Raw genomic sequence first — 20657 nt, forward strand, 5'->3', positions numbered from 1 at the left:
ATTCGAGTCTGTTGCTATGTTTACGCGCTGGTTCGGACGATTGTGGTCGACGAAAATTTGTAGCAACGTTCGTTACCTGGTCCGAGCCGAGGATCATTTTCCAGCATCGAAGCGACGAAACAGCGATTGGGCAGACCGTCCAAGTTTCTGCGGAGGAGGTGGCGCAGCCAGGGAAGAAGGGATCGATGAAAAGTGTCGAACAAGGAAGCTGGTCGTCGCTCGCCTGCACTTTTAACGTCGCCGCGCTCCGTGTCGCTTTCGTCCCGATGGAACGAGAGGAGAAAAAAAAAAGGGAGTAAAAAGGTGGCCGTGCGGAGGAAAGACGAACACTACGGGAACGGTGCCGGAGGAACAGGGATGGAGCATTCCTTGGGGTGTTGCGGCTTACGAGCGGGCAACGAGATGGGCGTGATTTTAGGTTGCTCATTGCTCCGCCCCTGGCACCGCCCCATTGGTGGTTGCTGCTACCTTCGACTCGTGACCTCCCTTCACCCTTCTGTCTGCAGCTGAAACCTTCGTCGGGTTTCGCCAGCAGCCACCGCACACACGTCAGCAGCGGCAAACGGCGCCTCCAACGGCCAACGGATCGTTCGCGATCTCCGTCGATCATCCGCCAAGGGATCAACGGTGCGAAATCGCGAAGGGATTTTTTTGGGAACCGATCCATTTCCAGTGATCGTGTGTTGGGTGATCGGCTATGACGTTACGCGGGACCTGGTGAGGAGCAAGTTCTGGGCGCTGAACGCGCGGAACCTTTTCGTCTGTGTACAATCCCGACAGTGTTGTTTCACCAGGACACGGTTACGACATGACGCAGACATAGACAAGTGAACAAGTTCCTACAGAATACTCGACCATGTAAGACGGCGTCGATTCGATCAAGGTCTCGGTTTCTCGTTAGAATGACAGATTGGAGTTCGGAGGAGGAGTTTCACGAGTGTTGACGCGATGATCGTGTACCTAGCTGAGAAGGCGGAAGTATCAATTTGCTGAAAGGTTCAGTGTCGAGCGTTCCTGGTCGCAATGGCACACGGTCGAAACTCAAAGCGGAAAGATTGAACCGGTGAACATCGATGATGTCGACGGACGACTCGAGAGACTTTCGGGAACTGGACGCCGACGTATCGAACTCCGTCATCTGTCGTCATGCGGACCGAAGGCTCCTTGAACTGGTGACCCCGACGAAATCGTCCCAGCAACGTCGCTGTTCCCGAATGAACTGCAAGATCAAGGATCGTAACTAATGCCGCTACGTCGTCGAGAGATTTGAACTCTGTTCGTTTTGGAGTCCCGCACGAATCGGGGGTTGGTGATAGTGTTCAGGATTATTGGAGGGTCGAAGCGTGGTCAGATCACGGGGCTGATTGTCCGTGATCGGAGGAGACGCTGCAAAATTTTCAACCGTTTCGTAAGTATTCTCTCTTTGAAAATCGCCTTTCGTAAGCATGGAACGACGAGGTAGACGGGGGGTGGATTACGGGGCGAATGACTTGGCGCAATTAGCCAGATTTTACGAGTGGAGATGAAACGGAGACAGCCGGGATCCGGGCTGGCAACTAAATGGATTAAAACGCCCGTCGCGTTCGAATGCCCGCGCAAGCTGGCGTGACACGAGTGTCTCGTGAAAGACGCGTTTTTTTAAATACCAGAATTCGACAGGGAACTAGTTCCCTTAATCGTATTTCAAAAACAGTTTTTGATTTTTGTTAATGTTTGAAAAAATGCACCGAAGTTCTTGCAAAGATTCGTTTGTTTTATTTGACGAAAAGTTTGTTTATATTTACTGGAAACGTTCGATAACGAGAAAAGGTCATCGTACAAAATGGCGGTTGATAAATTGCAAACTGGAAAGCACCGAAGGAATTGAGTGTCAAAATTAGGTAGATTAGGACCTTTCCATAATTAGCTGTTATGTGTAAATTGCCCTAGTGAAGGAGAATTTGTGTACTTATGGCTATAAAGCGTTCAAAATTGTTAACACTATGTAATATGTACAATATTCCAATTACTAGAGAACTATTATTCGATATTTGGTTCCTCGAGTAAAGTCAGACACATTTGAATTTTCAAAAGGACTTCCAATTCATAGTTCCACAATCTTATTAGAGTAATAACATATAGACGCATACCATAAGAGAATTTACTTTCAATTTCGTAAAAGAATTAGGTAATTAAAGAATTTAAAAATCACAGCACAAATCTGAAACTGCTGACACTTTCGTGACTGTCTCAGTCAGTGTTTCCGTGAAATAGAAACAAATATTGCACGATAAAACGGAAGTTTGCTTATTTGTACCATCGAGCAACAGATTACGTTGAATTATCCACAAGCGACGGCCCCTTTAAAACTTATTTGCATCGGTAATCTAAATACTCCATCGGTTATCTACGATATCGATGTTCAATCGACGATCGGTCCTTGTCATCAACAATTTCACTTTCTCCAGGTCGCTACATTGCTTACAAATTGTCCTGGATTCGGTGATATAGGTATAGTAACCCAACGCTCGTGGACTATTCCGCGCCTAGTGATGTAGGCCAGACATCGCTGGCGGAATATTCCACTTCTTGATGCAAATCAGTTAATTATAATACAAAATATTTATTCATTTATTTCAGTCATGAACGGGAGTAACCCTGCTCTACAACAAAATTATGTACACGTGCAATTTATTGCAATCAATCTATTCGAACGCAGTTCAATGAGTACTTCATCAACAGATTCGGGCATAGATGTTTAATTAATACGAGTTTCACTAATCGATGCACCTTTTAAGCAGTTTTTGGCAGACCATAAGTATACAGTGTAAAACATATTGGGAAATATCATTGAGCGGTTCCATAAATATTCATGCAAAAATATACATGTGTGATTATGTTAATATTGTATATTGGAGAGCTAGAGAGAAGGCTGGAATTCAGATTCGGTAATCAGAAGTTTCGGGAAAGGTTATTTCAGTATTGGATAGGATTTCATATCACGTAAATTAATGAATAATAGCATTGTTATCATGGAAATGTATGTGTTTATTATTCAGAAGTATTCTGTATAGTTCTTTGTAGTATATTATCAGATTATTGACTTTAAAGTTTTCCTAGTTGAAATCAGCTTGATCTATTGGCAATGAACTTGTTTTTTTTACTATAAATGATATATTTTTAACTAGATGTTCAGTGTTAGATGATTATAGAACTGCTGTAAATTATTCTGTAAAGTTATAAATTTGTTTTTCATTTTTTTCGTGAATATAAACATATAACAGCCCATATATTTGCGAATAAGATTCTTCAATTATGGATATGTAAAGCCATAATATTTTAGATTTTAAATTATCTTTTGCATATTTGTTCAACCTTAAAAAGCCAATAAATGACAAGTTACTGTGATAAATCTTCGAATATAATTTTGTAAAACAAATTTCATATTCAGATAAATTGAAATATATTATTTTGATTCTATTTCTATCTAAAACCTGGCCTGCAGAAAATGTTACTTCATTTTCTTTGCTCGTCAAATTAAAAAACAGTGGACCACTGATATAAATAAATATATTTTTGCAATTATTGTTACATGGACATTAAGATAAATTTATTATTAAATCTGCCTAATTTAGAGCCCAAAAATTAGATATTATTTGAGATTCTTTCAACACGCTAGTATCAACATTTCCATGCATAATTATTTATATTTTTTCAGACTGTGGGAATGTTTTTTCAAATAATAATTGATATTGTTGAAACACAGGGGATAATTCTCGTTTTGATAACTACAATTTTCTTCACGAATAACAAATAAAAAATTTAGATTCGTTCGTAAACGAAATTCCATTTCTTAATTTTTAAATCCATTCATAAGTCGTAATCTATTAGTGGATATTTTAACACTACTTCTACTGTGGCTTTATGCATACTTCTTCTGATATTTTTTACATTTGGATGCAAACAACTGTGGAAACAATTATTAATGTGTATTATCTTATTTCTAAAATCATGTTTTCTTTGTTTCTTTTATTTTAACGCAGATTCAACTTCCAATGGAGATTATTCTGCCACGTAATTTACAGTAATGTCTACGTTATATGATACAAAGGTTTCCTACATCGATAGATTACATTCTTTTAGGAAGGAAACATTGATCGATAGTGGGAGAGAAAAGCTCTGTTTTCTCAATTTATCAATTAATTTAATCCTTTGATTATCCATAATACGTGGTTTGCATTTTGATTTTTATTTCCACAACTGCTACTGATGAAATTAGAAAACAATTTCAATTGAGAATTTAAAAAATACTGCCAAAGACGAAAACTTGTTAACGAACGAATGTAAAATAAACGAATAAAACTTTGCTCGTCTGCTAATCGTAGACAAAGCTTCTTGGGTCTCGAAACTGCAATGGTTTCCCATATAGCGAGGTTCCATGTCACGCGAACGCGTATCGGTTCGATTGGACGTCCCCGATTCACGGTTCGATTCCCAGTTAGGGTAGTCGCAGTGACTAACACAGAAGTTCGGTAGAGATCAAAGACGTTTCTCCAAGGACCATCCACAGTGGCCCCTCGATATTGTTCGCGGAGTCATTCCCACCAATTTCTAAAACTGCTTCGACGAGACGAACGTTATCTGTCACTTACTTAACAGAAATAAAAGTTTTATATTTTCCAATTTATATATCTACGAAATTCAATTGAAAATTCTACAAAAGATGGATATATTTGCTCTCACTACTACTACTTTTCATGATAGTGATGTAAATAAGCAGAGAAATATCAATAAAAGTAAGAAAAACGTAGCACTATAATGCAAATATAAAAGATAATAAAGTTCTATTAAAACTTTGAAAGAAACAGTTGAAAACAGAAAATGAGATGAAAAAGTTTACAAACAATAATGCAGACGATATAATAGAGTCTCGCAAGTATGGTTATTAAATGTTCATATATGAGACTAATCAGGCTTCCTCGAAAGTGTTAAAAACGAGGTTTAAAAATGAGGAAGAAGAAACGCGATTCCTGGAATGCACCTTCCTTTGATAACGTTCGCGTCGTGGAAGCCAGTGACCATTAGTATGGTCATTAAATGTTCATATATGACCATTATTAGTATGGTCATTCAATGTTCATATATGAGACAAATCAGGCTTCCTCGAAAGTGTTAAAAACGAGGTTTAAAAATGAGTAAGAAGAACCGCGATTCCCGAAATGGACCCTCCCTCGATAACGTTTACCAGCGACTATTAGCGAGGGATTAGTGTGATCCGTGCAACATGTATCGCGAGAACGACATATGCGAAAAGTTGTCGTCGGTACGAACAGACTCTCCGGTACCCTGGCCTAAGAACAAGCCGTACAAGTGGCACTGGAAATTAGCGAACAATTAGCTCGCCCCGTTTATGTTTTATAAACACGGCTGCCTATCGACGGGCCATTATTTTGAAGCATTCGTGCAACGCGCCTATCAACGCTCTACCTATGGGCCACGGTGTACGCGAGCTACCTAAGTGGCTACGGAGTTCGAGTGTGTCCGAAGTATCCGGAACAGTATTCGAGCGTGGTAGTGCTTAGGCTTTTTGAGTATCGCGGGCACGAACGAGGAACACGTTGGAGGGGCCGTAGAAGGGGTCTTGTAGTGTTTCGTTGCGCTTAAAAGGAGGGGGTTTTACGGAGAGGGTTTCTCGCTGCAAGGCAGCTTTGGTGTTGCAGCCTCTTCAAACCTCGTGCAAACACTCGGGGACAGGGCGTTCGCCTGGTACGACGATTAATATCCCAATAAGGCCTCGTTCACAGGGCTCGCTCGACCGAGCTGCTTCGTTCTTTATTCATTGTATCGTAGCTCCTCCCGCGGGATAAACTGCCCGATACCGGGGTTCCGTCACTTTTATTCTCAGAGGCTTCCTCGGCCTTCCCTTCTCGCGGAGTCTCCTCCTTCAATTGCGGTTCCGTCTTGCGATCGTCGATTACCTCGATCCACAATAAACCGGAGTCTCGTGCAATGACATTCAAATTACATGCATTTTATTAATTTTTTAAATTTAGATCTTTCCACTACTCCAAAGTGGTCTCTTCATCTTGATTTCCATTAATCTTTTTAACCGTATGTCTTGTTGTCACATAAGTTTATTCGACAGTCTAACATTGACTAGGATAAAATTTGTAATTTAGTAGAAAACAAATGAAATTTGTCAGCTCGAAGCAACGAAATTTTCTCGCGTTTTGTAAGTATTGCCAAAATCTGAGCACACTTTTCGGCCGACCCAACATTTCGGGACACATCCAGTGTCTTTATTTATAAACTGGAATCTCCGAAGGAGGGTTTCCGGCGCTATAATCGATATAAATCAATCTTTATCAGGGAATCGTGGCGTACTTATCGTTGGCGAGTTTCGTGAAAATCGTTGGAGGTTGGTGACCGAAGGGGGAACGATCGTCGATCGCGTCAAATTTGTTGCCGATCGTTTCGCGGGCGCAGCTGACGAGTGAATTTTACTGCGTGTATTAGCATAACTATCACGCCCGGTGCGTGTCATTTATTTGCCGAACGGGCCAGGATGAAACGCGACTATACAGCGACGTTAATTGTCGATCCGGCCGCTGAGATGTGGCCGCGTGTATCCACCGTACGCCGAGATATCGCTTTATTAGCCGATCCCGCTGCGTGTACGCTCGTCGCTTTTAAGTGTACCCGAGCTAAACGCTCGGTTTTATCGACGGATAAACCCGTGGAAGGGTTGAACCGGAAAGAAAAAAAAAGAAAATATTTCTTTTTTTGCGACTCCTCGTCGACGAACTCCCGTTAATTAACGAGCTATGAGAGATTAGCGGAAGGAGGAAGCCATTACGGTGGCTACATCGGGGACGATAAACAATGAAATATCCGCGGTTAAATCAACCACGATATGGCTTTCCTAATTGACAGCTTCGCTGGCAAACGTCTTTTGACCGTTTTTTTTTTTTTTTGGTCGAGGAATGAAAACTCGCGTTCGAGAGGCTATCGCGTTCGACGAGACGATGTTTTCCCTCCGTAAATATTTGAAATAAGACAGTCACGGGAGAGAGTAGGGGTACGATCCACGGATACGAGGGTAGCCTGCGCGTTTTCCTCCTTTTTTCTTCCCTTCCGTTTTATTTTCCCTGCTCCGGATCCCGGAGTCTCGGGCATTATTACGCTACTTGATTTCGCATCGTGCCAGCTGTCTCCGATTATTCGCCATAGAAATTTCGGGGGATTGGAGTTCAAAGGGGACCCCGCGGTCCTCCGCTAATATTTGAGGAGGCCCCCGTAGACTTGGGCCTTACCGGACGTTAAGCCACGGGATTCTGTTGTACTGTTCGAAGCTCCTCGCTTTTCCTCTCGAGATTACAAATTTATCGATTGTTGTTACAGGGGTGTAGCACTTAAAACTCTTATCTGAATAAAAATGTTTAAATATATCTAGGATGTCCATTACTTTACTGACCAAATTGGTTTCGCTCTACGAGTGAAGACGGAAAAGAAATGTTAACCCTCAATTGGATTATTGGATCTGCAGGTTTAAACTAATAATTGTTTAATATATGTTAATGTAAGTATTTAAAAATTACATTGACCTTCATTAGTTCATTATTTTTTAAATGTTTTAAAGAAAAGTTGATTTCCAGTTACCAATTTGTTTAGTAAAATAATTCAGTTGAGATCGAAAGTCCATTTAAAGGGTTAAACGAAGTTTGCTTGTAAATACTTTGCGACAAAGTTATGGGCAAATATTGTCTGTGGTTAGAAAATATTATTAAGTCGTTGGAAAATCTTGATATCGCGATGGTATTTATTTTTTTTAGAATTCTGCTGCAACTGAATTAATATCATTGAATCTTAATAATAATTCAATGGTTCATCGATTGTTTGATCAATTATTATTTGAATGGAAACCATTTTTGCTAAATAATAATTAAAGGAACGATGGCTTCAGGAGGATTCATATTGGGAATATGATTAACGATAAAAAAAGATGATATATTTTTCTGGCTCAAAGAAACTCGTCCTTGGCTGTTAAGGTCCGTTGCAGCCCAAACAAAATGCCTTTCATCGCGAGATCCCGCGAGATACGAGCGAAACAATGGAACTCGGGGGAGATCACGCGAACCGGAAGAGCAAACCTAAGTATTCTAAGTATCCAAACGGGGATGGAGCCGTTCATCGAAGAGACTCTGGGCCGATCGAAGTTTTCTACGAGTTGGCTCGACCCTTTTGTTGAACTTTCTGCTCGATGACACTTCGTTTTGTCCGAAGAGTCATGGCAACGCACGATATTCGCTTCCGACTGACGAATGTCTTCCCGTTTCTATTCCACGCGTTCCTCGCGATAAATACGCTAAATACATATACAGGGAGTACATTAAAGCTTCCAAAATATCAGTTGTAATTCTCAACGATTCCGTTAATAGAGATAGAAATTGATAAAACTGTCCATATTAGATTATAATTGGAGATATGGGAATTAAAGGGTTAGAATTAAAAAGTTTCACTCATCTACGTTTGACATACATTGTTCTTTAAAACAATAAACCTTTTGCAATATATTCTAAGGGCCATTTACTTTCGTCGACCTTTAATCGTACTTCCATCTCTTTGATTTGGAATATTCAACAGACAAGTTTGTAATTTAGTAATATAAAGAGGCTAATAATACAGAGTGAAAAGAATAAAACTTGTCTATTTGGTAGAAAACACTGATGGAGATAGACATGCGTTCGTGTTGACACTCCAAACGCTTCGCGCCAAAGAGAGTTGGCATAGAAAGTAGTCCACGAAAATTGATTTTCATAGGTGTCGTTTCTTTCAATTGGTCGATGAATCTGTCGATGATCACCAACTTTTGCTAGTATCAACAATTTTTATTAATAGAGATAGAAACTGAGGAAATTATTCACATTGGATCACGTTTGGTGGTACACGAATCAGAGGGTGAGTATTTCAAAGTTTTGATGGAACTACGGTCAGCACCTATTTTCCTTCGAAACATATTTTATCGAAATAAATTCTTGATACCATTTATATTTCTATCAATAGAGACAGAAATTGATCGAAATATATATTTTGAATCACTACAGGAAGTAAAAGATAAAGATTTCAAAGGTTTTGCGTAACTACGGTCACCAGTTTCTTTTCACGCGCCTTTTCGGTGCCATATATTTTTAAAAACTAAAATTACCCACACATTGGAACGCGATTTTGGGCAGTGGAATTACGAAGGGGTCCTCAAAGGTTTCTCGGCGTCACGGTCGTGGACGTAATGCTCGAGGCACGAGCAAACGTACTCGCGGGAATATTTCACGGATGCGCGAAACGTTGGTTGCCGGTGCCGTTTTAAGTTGTCCGTGACTCGAAGACCACCCCTTCCGCCTGTTTTCCTTGCACCGTTCCCCGTGGGCCCGTCTCGCGCCAAGGATCAGCGATAGTTAGCCAGATAGCACTCGCGGCGTTACAGGCGCTTGCACCGTGGCGGGTGGATGTCGGTTGCACCAGCTCGCGACTTTGCGTGTATCGGTGTTTCTTCCTAGGTGTGGTGTACCGTGCGTGAACACGTACGACGCGTATCCGCCTTCCTGGCGGGTTCACGGTGTACGAAAAGGCGATTGCGAGTGTGCCGCGTTAGTCACTCCGTCGGTGTGCGCGGGCTTTTCGCCTGCGCGAAAGGCGCGTACATTCGTACGAGACGTTATCTACCCTCTTGGCTGTCGTCCCTGTGACTGTACGTGTGGCCGCGAAGTCGAGGATGGGGCTAAAGGTGGTTGGTATCTTGTTGGAGGGCGAGAAATACGAGCCGGCCACGAAGCTCTTCCAGCGGGTTGCGTGCACGATCGAGCTCGCGAGTCGGAAAGAGAGGAACAGAGGTCGACGGGAGGGTACGCGAGGCAGAGGGCGAAACCGTAGCCGGGGGTTGCTCCGCCTGTTCGCACCCCCTTTTCGCTGTGCTCTTTAAAAAATTAGCTCCTCGATGCGAGCGCCGGCCGACACCGGCTCGCGGTTTTTATCTTGTCGCATGGCTTTCTTGTTGCTGCCCGCTGGCGTGACCGCGTTCTTCCACCGGTGATTTACGCGCGATGAAAGAGTCACGGAATTCTATAACCGCGGCGACCGTTAATTAATCTTGTAATCTTGCGCTACGCGACGCAACCGGTCGATACGAACGCATCGCCGATCCGGTGCAACGTTTGTTTTCTTATCAACCCCTTGCCTTTTGACAAGTTGCTAAAGGAACGTGACCTATTCTGTTTATCAACTCCTTCCTTACTTTTAATCTTTCCAATTGTGAACAGTATTTATTTTAAATACTCCATAAACACACCAGGAATTAATAACTCAGGGAAAATATTTAAATCCCTTATTTAATGCTTGGAATATGGGGATTAATAACATGAAAAGTTTCTTAAAATATCAAACTGTAATTAGGTCCTGATAGATATAAAAATACAACAAAAAACAACAAATTTCCTGGTAGAAATAACTATTTAAACAACAGCGTCCATCCTATCGATCAATTCGTGGAGTTCTACAAACGAATACTCGACATTTAAAAAATCATTCGTAGAAAATTTTCTCGACTCTCTGTTTGAACGAAGTAATTGGTATTTATGTTTACGTTTCCAGCAAGCTCGTTCAAATATTGGAATTTGTACTTTTCCAGAAGGTCCAAAGTTTTTACTTCGGTCATAAACAGGTTAATTACAGTGCCCGACGCTGCCCCGAATTCCCCTCCCGTGGGATTGTAATCTTTCTAGCGCTCGTCCTGTTTCAGAATGATAAAGAACGAATCGTCGGCGCGTTTAATCTGGATTTCGTTGAACAGCGAAGGGCCAAGGCGTAGATCGTTCGACGATTTCTCCTCGATGACCGGGCGATTCGCGTTTAATTCATGCGCGTGTAAATACGTCAAAGCGAACAGACTGAACGCGCGCGATTGGCGTTACGAAACGGGCGAGCACCGTGGCGGCAATAAATCAAGATAAAGTTATGATAAACAAATTAGTCGGCGCTGCCGCCCCTCACCGGTGTTATTGTCTATCGTATATCTACCTACAAATTACCAGCCGTCCCGAACACCTCGGGGTAACTGCTACTCGCTAGCCTCGTTTCTACCTGTGTTGGTCACACGTACGGGGGGTTGAAGGAAATTCGAGGGGTAACTCGAAATTAATGCACCACTTCCTCTCGACGTAGCCTCGAATTGCAGCGTACCAGCGTGCCTTTTATTTATTCGATCGGTCGAATTTACTGGCAGAGACTTCTTTACAACCCGGGCCTCCTTTGACTCCCGACGCTTTAACGTTCGATTAATTCGTTTGCTACGCAAACTCCGCACGCAGCTGAGCCCGTCAAACGAAATTCGTTAACCGTACCATCAACAACATTTCTTTCGAATCTCCTGATCCGTTTTATACGAGAATCGAGTCATTAAATCACCGATTCGATACGATAAAATCATATCAATCAACGTCATACATCGTCAAATCACGAGGGAATCGTCCGATCCAACCGTGAATTTAAAATTCGTCTTTCATTTTTAAGCACCACGAAGGTTCATCAAACGAAGATCGATGTATTTTAATACTTTTGTTTGACCAAATCGTTCTACTGGACCATGTTCCTGTTTTTATTGATAAATTAATCGAGCCTCAATATTTTTTTCGTCTTGTTTAAATTAATTCTTTTCGAGCTGTTATTTATATTAAGGGACAATAGTTCCTGACGCCATCTTGTATTTGTAAGAATTTCTCTGGAATATTTTTTGAATAACAAGTTGTTTTGCAACTTTTCTAATTCAAATATTACATTACTTCTCACATATAGTGCAATAAATAAAGGGAGCCTACATTCAAGTAATATTATTTCTGTTACTAGTTGTCTTATCGTAGACTGAAAATTTAAGAAAGGAAAGTTAGAAGAATAGAGACGAATATAAGAACTGCTTGCATCAGTTTGAAAGAAGAGAAGAATCGAAAATATATTTATATATTCTCCGTTTTCAATATTTCACACAAGCTAAATATTTTTTAAATTAAAAACACATCGTATTCGTATAATTCCACTTACACGGAAAGCTTTGGAACGAATTAATCGCGTAAGAGAGAAACCAGCGTGCAGATTTCACGTGTCTGCACATTTTGACCCATTTCACTTGCACAAATATCACTAATTAATATTGTCGCGAACACAGGGGGAAATCTTTCGAATTACAGCGTAGTGCCTTTCATTTATTCGACCGGCTGAACTCAACGTCGGAGGCTTCTTTATAATCGTGGCCCTTTGACTTCTGACATTTCAACGTTTGCTTAATCCATTTGTGACACAAACTCTGTACGTGGGTGAAATTACCAATCGAGAATGTAATTCGTTGATCACTACATAGAAACTCGTTTCGATTTCGTTCGTACGGAAACGTACTCGTTGGAAAAGTTTTTTTTAATTGTCAGCTCTCCTTTTATTTATTTAATCGATCAAATCTGGCAGAGATTTCTTTAGAACCGATCTAATTTAACGTTCGTTCACAACACAAACGTTGTACGTTAAATCAATTTCGTGATGAGATTATGTTAGGCTTGGCGATCTGAAAAATATAAATTGGAAATTTCTATTCAATCTGGTTTTGTAATTTTAATAATTGTTTATCCGTTACCTAAATGAGCGTTTTTATTGAAATGAATCGATTTGTTTCATAGCCAATTAAGTTGAGATAACATTAAATTATCCAAAATGAAAAAAGAATTGAAAGTTTACAGTTTGCATTGGAGTAGCGTTAATTGGAAAGATTTATTTCTGTTTTTATTTTTGTTCTATAGTTTTAGATCGATTTAAAAGGATTTTGTAGGTAAAAGGCGAACATTTGGCAAAATTAAACGTTCGTCTCTAAAAAAAATTCTGATGTTCCCATGTCACGGTATGGAAATTCGTTTCGATTTCGCTGATCAATAGCGATCGCGTTGGAAAATGATCGAAACGGTTCTTCTGCAATTTCAGGCGGAACGTTTCCATCCGAGACGCTGAAAAATTCATCGCGACGGATTTAATCGTATTCCGTGCAGAATGATCGAGATACGGTTCAACGCGCTCGAAAAACGAGGATCGAGGATACGCAGTGGCTTCGCATTGTTCGCTAATCTATGCAAAATTGATCGATTACTTTGCGTTCAGCGGCGTCAAATTTCGATGGGATCATATGCATCCCTGGTGCCCGATTTTTACATAACGTTCTAAAAGATATTTAGAGTCAAATACGATTTAAGTTACGACGAAACGATAATTTGGATAATTTGGTTTTAGTAGAGATAAAAATATGTCAAATATTCTTTCTTACCAGAGTTTCTGACACATTGTTAATACATTCGCTTTGTAACTATACAATATTTAAAATAAACGAATTTAATCGAAAGCTGATATGTTTGATATCTACGTAAAAATTGTTTCAAGATATTTGCTTAAAATTACGTTGCTTGTAATTTTCATGAAAGATCTAGAAATGATAGCGTGTAAATTGAAAAGGCACAAAATATACCACAGGAAGAGCAAAACGAGGCAACAAGCGGAAACGACCGATTAATCGCTTCGAAATAAAGAAAGATGTTTAGAGAGTACAAGCGCGTTCGCGAGGAAGAAACTGGGAAACAATTCGCCCGATGTAATCATTGTTCCTGCTTATGGTTACAGAGTATTGGACTTTGTAATAGATTTCAGTGCCCTTAGCAATTATGTAAAACTGTAAAAACGCGTGGCGGAAGCATTAAATTTCTCGAAAGTAAAGATAATAGTCTCGGTTGGAACCTTGTAGCCTCGTATGCAGAACTAAAACGTATAAATCTTTGTCAGTCCATAGACCACCAAGTAAAATTAACTGTATTTTGTATTAAACATTTTGGTAAAACGATTAACAATAGTGAAACTTTTTTTTAAGGGGTTGTATAGTAAAAGACCCCGTTAAACACATTTCCTAGAAACTATGCCTTTAGTTTAAGTGTCAGTAACAATTAGAATACTATTAAACTTTCATGAAATTTGACAGTAACGTTCTTGATCAAATTTTATATTGTACGTTGTAAATTTTATATTGTACCATGTTTTTAGTTTAAGCGTCAGTAACAATTAGAATACTATATGGTAATATGGTGGTAAAACAGTGAACGTTGAACCGCTCGATGACTCGAATTATTTTCTTTGGAGTGAAAAAGTGGAAGGTATCTTGAGATCGAAAAGGCTCTGGAAAAGGGTAATCGGTGTCAAACCAATTGAGAAACCAGTTGAAGGGAGCAATCAATATGAAAATAAGTGGAAAGAATGGGACGAATGGGATGATAATAATTATGCCGCAAGAACGATAATGATTAATACTATGAGTAAGGCACAATTACTTAAATATAGCCATGAAAAGAGTGCGGACAAATTGTGGAAAATGATCAAACTGGATATGGCTGCGGGAACAGAAGAAATAAAAACTAGAGTTCTTAACGAACTGACAAATTTAAAAATGGGTAAAGACGAAACCGTTGACGCGTTCATAAACAGAGCGGAAGCATTGAGAAACCAATGTAAACAGCTCGGGAAGGACATCGAAGAATACGAATTAAAGATGTATATATTAAGAGGACTCCGTCTCGAATTTGATCCAAATGTACGAGTTCTAGAAACGCAAAGAAATTTATCTATATTTGACATAAGATTTGCTCTAAACCAAGAAATGCAGAGAAGAGAAAGAAGAAAAGAAGAACGGACATCCAGAGATCACGAAGCGGTGCGAAAAGTAAAAGAAGGCCCTAAGAGTGACATTTATTGTTACAATTGCGGATTAAAAGGACATATGGCGGCAGAATGCTATAAAAAGAAACGATGCTTTAATTGTCAACGCTTCGATCATATTGCGTCGGAGTGTCGCGAACCAAGGAGGAATCCACCGCCTGCGAAAAAAGAGAAGGGAAGAAATTTTCAAAGAGGAACTTACGAAAGATACACGAAACATCACTCTGGAAGAAAAGAAGTGGCGCTAAGAACCAATAATGAAGCCGTGATGAGAGTGAAAGAAATTTCGAACATGGACAAACTGTGTGAGGTGAGTGAGTGTACAGAGAGAGAAATGAGTGAGAATGAGAATGATTCCTGTTGTACATGGTTGTTAGACTCTGGAGCGACGAGTCACATGACTAATAATGAATGTATTTTTAAGAATTCAATTCAAGAAAAAAGACAAATAAGTTTAGCGGACAAAGATGGTAAGATATTAACATCGAAAAGTGTTGGCGATGTGATTGTACGACAATCTTCGAGTGAAAATTCTTTGCGATTTAAAGATGTATTATGTGTACCTGAATTGAATTCTAATCTTCTTTCAGTTGCCAAAATAACCGATAGAGGATACAATGTTAACTTCAATAGACTCGGAGCGATCGTATACAAACAGCCGAATAGAATAGAAATGACAGCGGTAAGGGTTGAAGATTCATATTATGTAAAAACTTTTTTAGACCACGAGAGAACTGCAGCAGTAATAGAGCAAAGTGATGTGTGGCACAAGAGGCTAGGTCACGCAAGTAAAGCAATTATCGAAGAAATGAAGAAAGAAAACTTAGTGTTGGGGATGACAAATAACTGGAAAAATGAATGTGAGCCCTGCATCGAAGGAAAGACTTCCCAAAAGTCCCATCGAAGACTTGAAGGAAGAAGGACAAATCGAATAATGGAGCTATGGCATACTGATTTGATAGGTCCCATTAAACCACCTACATTTGGTAATAAAAATTACATATTGACAGTAGTTGATGATTATTCCAGGATGATTTTTATACAGTTATTAAGAGAAAAAAGTGAAGCCGCGGAAGAATTAACAAAATTGATAACCTTGAAAGAAAACCAAACTGAATTGAAATTAAAAAGGATCAGATCAGATAATGGTGGAGAGTATCTGGGTAAAAATTTAAAAAATTGGTTCGAAGCTAAAGGTATAGTACATGAATTAAGTCCTCCTATAACCCCACAATGTAATGGAACTGCAGAAAGAGCAAATCGAACTGTAATTGAGACAACAAGGACAATGTTAGCAGATTCTAAACTCGATTTGAAATTTTGGGGAGAAGCAGCAAATACGGCCGCCTATATAAGAAACAGGGTGAAGTCACGGGTCCATGGAAAAACTCCGTATGAAATTTGGTACAATAAACCTCCGAACATACAACATATGAGAAGATTCGGTTGTACAGCGTACGCGCTAAGGAAAGGAGGGATTAAAAGAAAATTTGAATCGAAAACAATAAGAGGAATTTTCATGGGGTACAATAATAGTGGTACTTATCGTGTGTACATTATTGAAACCGGAAATATCAAAAGCGACTGCGATGTGAAATTTTACGAAGAGAAGAATGGTTCGGACCTGTTGCATTGTGAAGAAAAAGAAAATAATGAAGATGATGAAAATAGTAACTTGATTATTGCTGGGTTAGAGTTAGAGGACGAAGAAGATACAAATGAAGACTCGAGAACAGAAGAAAGAGAAGAGAATGAAGTAGAGTTGAGAGAAGAAGAAAGAATGGGTGGCGAAGATAGTAGTGATTATGATGATGCAAGGGTGGACATTGTAAGCGATGAAAACAATATAGACGAAATCTATGATGATAATCAAATGAGTGATATATCGCTGGAAGAGCCAACAACAAGAGAAAGAGCAGGAAGAAAAAGGGGGACGACAAAAGAAGCGATTCAAGTGAGAGAATATCTACGAAAACGAGAGCAAGAAACACTGGATAAAGAAAGAGATCTGAGGAGGTCAACAAGAATAAGAGGAAAGAGAGTGATGAAATGTACCGATATAAAAATTCCAAAATCTGTCAAGGAAGCGAAGCTGTCGGCGGAATGGGCCCGATGGAAACAAGCAATGAACGATGAAATAACATCGCTGAAACGGCATAAAGTGTGGGATCTAGTTGCACGTCCGATAGGAAAAAGGGTGATAAAATGTAAGTGGATTTTTTCTACTAAAGAAGACTTTGCTGCTGTGTCAGGAATAAGATTTAAGGCACGGTTAGTGGCTATGGGGTGCACGCAAAGGCCAGGCTTTGACTACGAGGAGACTTTTTCACCGACTATTCGGATGGAAGCCATAAGATTGCTATTCAGTATATGTGCCGAGTATGAGAGAAAGTTAAACATTTATGATGTCAAGACAGCCTTTTTACATGGGCAGTTAACTGAGGAAATCTATATGGAACAACCTGAAGGCTTTGAAAACAACACTGGACAAGTGTGTAAATTAAAAAAGAGTATTTACGGTTTGAAACAGGCAAGTAGATGCTGGAACGAATACCTAACAAACATTCTCCTAAAAATTGGATTGAAACAATGCACCCACGATCCTTGCTTATTTTACATCAAACATAAGAATGATTTTTTGTATTGTGGCATACATGTGGACGATATGACAGTGGTGAGCAGTACGGATTCGTTCGAAGCAAAGTATATGGATGAATTGAATAAATATGTAGAATTAAAAATTTTGGGAGCAGCGAAACAGGTACTCGGAATGCAAATAATTCAAGAAAAAGGGAAGATATTCGTCAGTCAGAGGAAATATATAGAGGATCTGTTGGATGCCTATGGAATGAATGAGAGCAATGGAGTCAATTCTCCAATGGACATTAACCAAAAACTAAGCGAAGACGATGGAAGTCCAAAGTGTGATGAAAGGGCATATCAGGAATTGTTAGGACGCTTGATGTATCTCAGCGTTGCTACAAGACCCGATATATCATATTCTCTGAGTTGTCTGTCGCAATTCAGCAAGAGTCCAAAAATGATGCATTTGAGCGCATTGAAACGCATTTTGAGATATTTAAAAGGAACAATTAATTATAAGATAGAATATGGGAAAATGAGTTCGGTGAAAGAAATAATATGCGAGACGGATGCATCATGGGACAGCACGAAAGACGCGAAATCATTTAGTGGTCTACTTTTATATAGAAACGGTGATCTTATTCACTGGAAATGTAAGAAACAAGGAACGGTCGCTTTATCAACAACCGAAAGTGAATTAGATTCGATGTTAGACGGGGTAAAGGAATTGATTTGGTTGAGTGAGACGTTGACTGAAATAGGTATGGGAGATAATATGAGAAAAGAATTGAAATGTGATAATTTAAATGCAGTAAAATTAGCTAATGGCGGTAGTTTTAAAACGAGAACAAAGTTGTTGAACAGGAAATGTCATTTTGTTAAAGAACATGTAAAAGAGTATTCGATAAAAGTGATACACGTTCCGAAGGAGAGTATGATGGCGGATTGTATGACCAAGCCCTTAAGTGGCCCTGCGTTGTTGAGAAATATAAAGAATTTTATGTGCGTTGTGAATCTATGAAACCAAGGGGGGAGATTGTGGTAATATGGTTATCATAGATAAGAAAGTGAACCTTATTTGTATGTCGTGGCCTAGTGTTTATTTTTGTAAGTGAGCATGGCGATGTATCTAGAGAATATGTGTTTCATGGTCGAGAACGTGAGCGACCGAACGTTGTGCCTAACAGGCAGTACGAATCAAGGATCGAGAGAGAGAGAGTGTCAAAACAAATGTGAGCTGGAACACGTGTCTAACCGAGAGAACAAAGAGAAAAATCGTACTCGATTTTATCAGTGGGTTTATCGTTCGTATCTTTTGTATAGTGTCGTCGTTGTTTGAATAAATACAATTTTGTTAATTTTACTCACATACTATTAAACTTTCATGAAATTTGACACTAACGTTCTTGCATATTGTATATCACGTTTTTGATTTTAAAATAAACATTGAAGGCAGCAAAAATTATAGTAGTTGGTATAGTCATCGGATAGGGGATGAAATGCCCTTTAAAATGAGCGTTTGTACGAGTCGATAGCTTTATTAGTTCCGGAGATATAGCGATTTTAGTTTCAAGTCGATGCGGTGGCTAGTTCCGGAGATATGACAGTCCGAAGCGTTTGTTTACGTCAATGAACGAGCAATGAACTCGCGCGCGCGAAAATAGTAAACAGTACTTGGAAATACTACGCCGACACTAGGTCACTCGGTCACGACTCACGTGCGACAAAGAGGTACGACGCGACGCGTCAAATTAAGAAAAATATCCATTTACATAAATTACGATATCTCGAAAACGGAAAGTCCGATCGTCAAAAACCAAAAACCATTTTAAAGGGGAAGCTTCCCCGCTTCTAATAGTTGCACAATTATGAAGAAAACATTAGTAGTTTCGGAACTGCACGTGTGCAAAGTTTAACTATTTTTAATACGTGTTGTTAGACTGTTCTAAGACAGTGGAGATTGAAGATTCTTTGCTTTCATCTTTACTATATATTTCCTATTTACATGTGAAGCTAACCAAGGAATTTGACACCAAATTTTGTTCGGTTTTTTATAAAACAATATATAAATCAGACATATTTTTCTCAAGAAACAAACAATAAGAACAGAATTGAGAAAAGTCGTGAAGTTAAATGGCGCTAAAATAATATTGTATGTTTTTTCCCCCGTGAATAATAATACTATATTTTATCCATAGCGGAAGATTCGTTTGGATGGAAGATCAGTACAGTGTTTTGACGACAAATTTCTGAAGACGAGATCTATTTATAGTGGCCGGTGCGATGCAATCTCTGGATTGGTCACCGAAATGGGACAAACGATTTCGAACGAAAGGTGCGACATATTCGGTATTTTACACAAGATAGATATCGAAACGTTCGCTGTTATACTGTCCCCGATGAAACGACGGCATTAGGTTCGAGCGCCGTTCGAGAGTTTATTGTGAAAATATACCGAGTGGCGAGCAGGTGAGACGACGCCGATGATCCACGTGTCGTTTACCTCGCTGTGCTCGTAAAACACGACGTGGTACGAGTTCCGTGGTGCTCGCCGTGCCGATCTGCGTACCGATTTAACGCGCGTCAGAAACGCAGATCCGCTCTGTTGACGCCTCGCGAACAAAGTCGTGCGTCGAAAATAAGGAAAAATCGTCTAAAAGTGGGAACTCGTTGGGCGGAAACGCGCCCATGTAGCTGGAATTTGCATAAACGCGTCCGAGCATACAGGGGAAGAACCGCGAATTTCCATGTCCGAACGCGTATCGTGGTTATCAATCGGCTTGTAAAACCAAATACGCGACAATTCTTTCCCTGACGGTTCGTGAACGAACAACATTAAAAATATTCGTAGTAATAATTAAAATTACACGTTTTGTTTACACCGTGGATAATATATGCTTTTCAGAATTATAAATGCTCTTGTACTCAGCAAGCGTTATCCTGTATGGATCTACACGCCCCTTTCAGAAATTTGAGAAATTTCTCTGTTTTCTATTTGCATATTAGCTGATGAATTCGATAAGGCTTCTTTGATATTAAAATTCCCTCGTTTAAAAATCAGATTTACATTCTATAATTAAATTAACATCATCCCAATATCAACTCCATTTTGTTCTACGATCTGTGTTGTACATGTAAAATAACAACTGTAAAAATATCATTATATTTTCTCTTGTACAGTGGGGTTTTACCAGTATAATAAATAAATAAATAAAAGGGAGAAAATGGTGTCAGAATTAGGAAAAGAAGTTTCGAGAGATAGATGCCCGACAAATATTCGTTTCAAACAAAAAACTCACCCCGAGAATAATTAA

General features: G+C 39.6%; 1 protein-coding gene across 1 annotated transcript in view; it reads left to right on the forward strand.

Annotated features, from left to right (window-relative positions):
* Positions 1-1244: 1244 nt before the first annotated feature.
* The window catches only part of LOC122403334 (fez family zinc finger protein erm-like), a 39180-nt gene continuing 19767 nt past the window's right edge, over positions 1245-20657 (forward strand). The window contains exon 1 of the mRNA XM_043406814.1: positions 1245-1408. The gene's annotated coding sequence lies outside the window, so the exon portion shown is untranslated. The remainder of the gene's footprint in view (positions 1409-20657) is intronic.

The sequence above is a fragment of the Colletes gigas genome, unplaced genomic scaffold, assembly GCF_013123115.1.
Source record: "Colletes gigas isolate AHSC1104 unplaced genomic scaffold, ASM1312311v1 Colletes_gigas_Sc00049, whole genome shotgun sequence".
In the NCBI taxonomy this organism is placed as follows: domain Eukaryota; kingdom Metazoa; phylum Arthropoda; class Insecta; order Hymenoptera; family Colletidae; genus Colletes; species Colletes gigas.